Source organism: Desmodus rotundus, chromosome 2, assembly GCF_022682495.2.
Source record: "Desmodus rotundus isolate HL8 chromosome 2, HLdesRot8A.1, whole genome shotgun sequence".
Taxonomy (NCBI): Eukaryota; Metazoa; Chordata; class Mammalia; order Chiroptera; family Phyllostomidae; genus Desmodus; species Desmodus rotundus.
The window spans coordinates 122,725,195-122,731,757 of NC_071388.1; the positions used below are offsets into that span (position 1 = coordinate 122,725,195).

The 6,563-nt window shown below is 36.4% G+C and overlaps 1 pseudogene; it reads right to left on the reverse strand.

Moving 5' to 3' along the window:
* Nucleotides 1–853: 853 nt before the first annotated feature.
* Nucleotides 854–2,421, reverse strand: LOC112313026 (nucleophosmin pseudogene; annotated as a pseudogene).
* Nucleotides 2,422–6,563: the final 4,142 nt, after the last annotated feature.

A 6,563-nucleotide genomic window follows, 5' to 3' on the forward strand; every position in this document is an offset into this window, starting at 1 on the left:
TTTTTGTTGTGTAAGTCAGCGACCATTGTGATGAACTGAAAGACTGGGCAGGATGTGTATGGACATGTTGAAAAACATTTTTTAAAAGATTTTATTTATTTATTTAGAGAGAGGAAGGGAAGGAGGAAGAGAGGGAGAGAAACATCAATGTATGGTTGCCTCTCATGTGTCCCCCAACTGGGGATCTGGTCTGAAACTCAGGCATGTGCCCTGACTGGGAATTGAACCAGCGACCCTTTGGTTCACAGGCCAGCTGAGAACACAGAGCCACACCAGCCAGGGCTGAAAAACTTTTTCATTGAATAAAATTACGATATGTTCTCTATTCTCTCTTCTTTCTTCCTAACCTTTTTTATTTCTCTTCTTTCTCCCTTCAAATATTTATTGCATTCCTACTCTAAAAGTGGAGCCATGTGAAATAACTGAGACCTGTCTTAAATCTATAAGCATATCAGTTTCTTCTAATTAGATCTCATATATTTCAGGCAATCACAATATTTAATCACCACTATATTTTTATATGGTGAGCCTTATTACTCCCATTTTTATGCACACTCATACACACACACCGTTGAGCAAATTACTTAAACCTCAAAGAATTTATTGATTATTTTATTAAAATAGGGAGTTTCTTTCACATGTACATTTTTGTCTCCCCACCATTTCCATTTGTTAGATGCCACTACTACTATAATATTCCATACATACTTCCAACCAGAACAAAGGGTGGACTTCCACCTTTAAAAACAAAACAGGCATTTTGGACAACACATTCTTGGCAGTGGAACCTAACAACATTGACCAAACATGACAGGAAAGTTCCCATGTGCATTATGAAAAGGATAGCCATATATCAATTGTTACAGAAATGAACTAAGACAAAAATTTGTAACAAAATATTTAAAATATTTTTAAAAGACTTCTTCCATTGCCAAAGATGTTGAATTGCTTCCTGGTCAGTCATCCAGAAGCTCAGAAGCGATTCTTCACATAATTTGATGAACTTGACTTCCACTTTAGGAAGAGAACTCCCTTTTGCTATGTTTGCTTGCATTTTGCTTTAATGTCTTCTACACATTAGGTCTTTGTAGTGTCTTAAAAGTTTTTTTCTGTCTTTTTTTTTTTGGTAGGATTCTTTACCTTTTGATCTTAGTGTTTACAGTTTTGAGTCTTTTTCACTCTGGTTTGATTTTTGTGCATTTTTGACTGGAAAATTGCATACAGATTTCTTTACTGGAGGTTTTCCTTCAGCTTTCTCATCATCACCATCAACATCATTACTAACATCATCTATAACTGGAGCAAATTTACCTTTTTTCTGTGGAACTTTGCTATTACTTTTAGGAGCAGATTGTTTTCCAGATATACATAGGAGTTTTACATCCTGCTCCTCTTCATCTCTGATTCTGCATCTCCCTCCACAGCTACTAAGTGTTGTACACTAATACACACAGGCCTTGAAACACATTTAACTTCTAGGACCACAGGTGGTGGTATTTCAAAGCCTCCAAGGGAAACCACTGGCTGTACAGGCATTTACAAAGTTGCCAGTGTTACAGCTGCCTTCCTAATTCATTGTTCCTGCTTCAACAATGAGCGAGTCATCCTTTGCACCAACCCCTAAAGGACTGTTCTTAAATATTACTAGTGCTCGTTTCATCATTATCTACTTTAAAGTGATCATCTTTGTTGGCCTTTGGTTCACAACAGTTTTGAGGCTAGAAGTCCAGGATCAAGTTGCCAGCAGGCTCAGGTGAAGCTTCTCTTTCGCAGGCTTCTCTTGGTATCCTAACATGGTGGTAGTGGCTTAAAATTTAAAGAGCATAAATGCACTTCAAAAGTGTACACAACTAGTCAGTGCTAGAGCCCAAATTAGAACTGTAAGCCTGCTTAACACTAAATTACGAATATTTTATCTTCTTTAATGCTTTGTGTTTATTTCATGAGTGGTTGCATTTCTTTTTTATTATTGCAGAGTATCGCTATGTCACATTTCACTCATTCTTGTTCACTCACCATTTCTACAATGCTTTCTGGCGGTAGGCCAGTAAATATTTAACAACCTGCTTTCTGGTAGAAAAGTCCTTTCCATGCCTGATATACCATAGGGTGTAAATACCCATACTGTGCCTGATTTCAAGTGATTAAGTTGACATAAAACGGCCTGTACAGTTCCTGAAACTCTAACAATTAGCTCTAGCCAACCAGCATGAGTCAGACACAGCACACCATGGATTGCTTGCTGTATATAAGGAACTTTGTTAGGCATTAGTGAAAAAATAGAAATAATGAGATTTTCAGTTTTGAATAATTTATGATCTAGTAAAGAAAGTGATAATCAACAAAACAAATTACCACAACTTTTGAAAATGTTGGATATTTTAAAAGTCTGTTATCTACTTTCTCATCTTTTAGATGCATATTCATAATATGATTCCCAGTTGAAGGTTATTTTAATCCCTCTCAATAACATATAGGTAAGGTAAAATAAAATTTGGCTTAGCCATTAGCCAAACAATTGACTTTTTAGCAATTTTTATTTTTCTCATTTCCAATGAACAAAAATTAATTAATGTTAGTTCATCTTGGATATTCTCTCTAATGGGACTTTAACTAGCTCTACAATAAATTAGAACAGGATTAAATGGTAGTAACTACCCATGTTACATGTTATAATTACTATAATCATGCCATCATGATTCTCTGTATTGATGTATTTTTCCTTCACCACATCAAAAAAATTATTTACTTCTAAGATGATGAATGACTTTCAACAACAACTCAGACAAGTATTATGATGATATGCAATAGGGTAAACACAATTTTCCCTTGAAATAGGAACACAGCGTGCTCTGTGTATTTCTGCATGTGTGCATTTTATACTTAAGGACAGTCTTTAAATTTTTCAAACATTATGCAGATGACTTGATAGTGTACATGGAAAATCCTATAGACTCCACCAAAAAACTACTCAATCTAATGAATGAATTTCGCAAAACAGCAAGATACAAAGTCAATACTCAGAAATCAAAGGCATTCGTGTATACCAACAATGAAACTGCAGAAACAGAAATCAGGAAAAAAATCCCATTTGATATAGCAACAAGAAAAGTAAAGTACCTAGGAATAAACCTAACCAAGGAGGTGAAAGACCTGTACTCAGAAAACTACACAACACTGAAGAAAGAAATTAAGGAAGACACAAACAAATGGAAGCATGTACCATGCTCATGGATTGGAAGAATTAACATCATCTAAATGGCCATACTACCCAAAGCGATTTATAGATTCAATGCAATCCCTGTTCAAGTACTCCATGACATATTTCACGGATATAGAACAAACATTTCAGAAATTCATATGGAACCATAAATGACCCCGAATATCTGTAGCAGTTTTGAGAAAGAAGAACAAAGCAGGAGGGATAACAATACCTGATATCAAACTGTATTACAAGGCCATTATAATCAAAACAGCCTGGTACTGGCATAAAAACAGGCACATAGACCAATGGAACAGAACAGAGAGCCCAGAAATAAACCCAAGTCTCTATGATCATTTAATATTTGACAAAGGAGGCAGGAGCATAAAATGGAGCAAAAATAGCCTCTTCAACAAATGGTGTTGGGAGATCTGGACAGCTACATGCAAAAAAATTAAACTCAATCACCGACTTATGCCATACACAAAAATAAATTCAAGGTGGACAAAAGACTTAAATATAAGTTGTAACACCATAAAAGTCCTGGAGGAAAACATTGGCAGGAAAATCTCAGACATTCCACACAGCAACATCCTCACAGACATGTCCCCTAAAGCACGGGACATAAAGGAAAGAATAAACAAATGGGACCTCATCAAAATAAAAAGCTTCTGCATGGCTAAAGAAAACAGCATTAAAATAAAAAAGAGAGCCAACAGTATGGGAAAACATATTTGCCAATGATACCTCAGACAAGGGCCTGATCTCCAAAATATATAAAGAACTCACATGACTCCACTCCAGGAAGACAAACAACCCAATGAAAAAATGGGCAAAGGACTTGAACAGACACTTCCCCAAGGAAGACATACAGAGGGCCCAGAGACATATGAAAAGATGCTCAGCCATTAGAGAGATGCAAATTAAAACCACAATGAGGTACCATCTCACACCAGTCAGAGTGGCCAACATAAACAAATCAACAAACAAATGTTGGAGAGGATTCAAAGAAAAGGGAACCCTAGTACATTTTTGGTGGGAATGTAGACTGGTGAGGCCACAGTGGAAAACAGTATGGAATTTCCTCAGAAAACTGAAAATGGAACTGCCCTTTGACACAGCAATTCCGCTGCAGGGATTATACCCTAAGTACCCTGAAAAACCAATACAAAAGAACCTGTGCACCCCAATGTTCATAGCAGCACAATTTACAATAGCCAAGTACTGGAAGCAACCTAAGTGCCCATCAGCAAATGAGTGGATCCAAAAACTATGGTACATTTTTGAGGTGGTTTTTCCTCCACTACCTGGTCTGCTCTGAACTGGAGAGCAAACAAAATTTCCATGTGGGGGAAAAGGAAGCTCATGACCAACATTATCTCAGTTAGATGGTTAAATTAGCATGGGACTATCTTGTAGACAAAAAGCATTTTTTTTTCTTTCCCTCAAACCTCAAAAAGTCACTGAGTTAAGAACACAGAATATAATTAGTATTGAACATTTTTAAATTTACAACATTATTTGATAAAATTTTTTGTCCAATTTCCAGCATGTAGAACATTGTCTGGCGAAGCCATCAGGATGTTTCACTCTGTACTTACCCCACTTCTACAAGGCACTCCTAATTAAACTTCAGTTGTATTTTTATTAGCACATACACAACTTAGTTCTTTATAAAATTCACGTTTCTGTTTGCAGTGTTCCTTTCTGAAGTCTTATCTCCTCTCAAGCAGCATTTACTCCATATCCCCTGAGCTCTCTTTGAGCAATAATAGTACACAGAGTGGGATTTGTTAAGCATGAATATTCCATAAAAGATCGCAGGGATTTTGTAGTTCACTGACTCTGTTGTCTTTGAAGGCAAATTTCAACATTAACACTGAGTTCTGTTCTTCCTTTGCAGATCTAAGCTACAAAATTAAACCCCCATATTATGAAGGTAAATCATATCCAGTTGGGAATTATTATTCATACAGGCTCCAAACATACTTATCTCTTTTATATATCCTCTGTACCCATATTCTTAAGGTACATTGCAAGAAGAGTCCTATAGCAGGTTATAACAACTAAAAAAAGTTAACAAGATAAAGAGAGAATTAATTTATAAATCACTTTTTTAAAAGATTTTATTTATTTATTTTTAGAAAGAGGGGAAGGGAAAGAGAGAGGGAGAGAAACATCAGTGTGTGGTTGCCTCTTGCGCACCTTGTACCAGGGACCTGGCCTGCAGTCCAGGTATGTGCCCCGACTGGGAACCAAACCAGCGACCATTTGGTTCACAGGCCCACACTCAACCTACTGAGCTATACCAGCCGGGGCCATAAATCACTTTTTAACTTACAAACAAGGGTGTGACCATAATTTGACTATGACATAGTCATATGGACATAATGGATCCTTGGACATAAGGATTGGATTTTATTAACCTTTCCATCCCAGTATATAGTACAGTACCTGGCACATAATATTTGTTTAATAAATAAACATTTGTTGAAGAATGAAGCATGGGTGGCCAAACTGTGGCCATTGAACCAAATCTGGCCATCCCTTATTGTGCATGGCCCCATGAACACACTCATGCTCATAAATTCACATAATGTCTATGAGTTATTTTCGTGATACAAAGGGAGAGTATGAAGTCTCTTGGCCTGCAAAGCTGAAACAAATTACTACCTGGCCCTTTTTAGAAAATCTTTTCTAAATCCTGCATAAGAGAATGCTTGAAAATAAAAAGTTATCTTTTCCATGAGCAAAACTTTATGTACTTAAAATCAAGCCATATGTAAAATTTAGTATTTTACTTTTTTTTTTTTTACTGTATCATATGCCTTTTACAGTGAAGGGCCTCAGTCTTCTTATTTTAATAGCCACAACAAAATATTGTTGTATAGAAATGTTGTGTGACTGCTCCTTCCTTACCCCAGTTTTCAAGTTTGGGACATAAAATTCATGTAGATAAACTGAAAGGTGCTTCTATCTCTGGCCCCCTCTGGTTCTGTCTCCCTCTGACCATCTTTCACATGCATGTGGCTTTGAAGCTCACAAACATGCTCACCTATTTCACTCCAAGGGCAGCTGAGAGAACACATTCTACATTCTCCTCTTACAGTCAAAAATGGAAAACTCTGGGTCTCTACTCAACACCCATCATATGGCCCCTAATGGTAGATCTAAGTTTTCATTCATGTTTTTATTCTTAATAGAAATGAGCAGCTGTTCAGTTCTGCTAAAAGGAGATAATGTCACATTTCCTTCTCTTAGGCATTATTTTGCCTAGAAGCCAAAGTATGTCAACTTCAAAAGTAAAATATAACAAAATATCACAACATACTTGTTTTTTCTTGCTTTTTATATTTTTAAT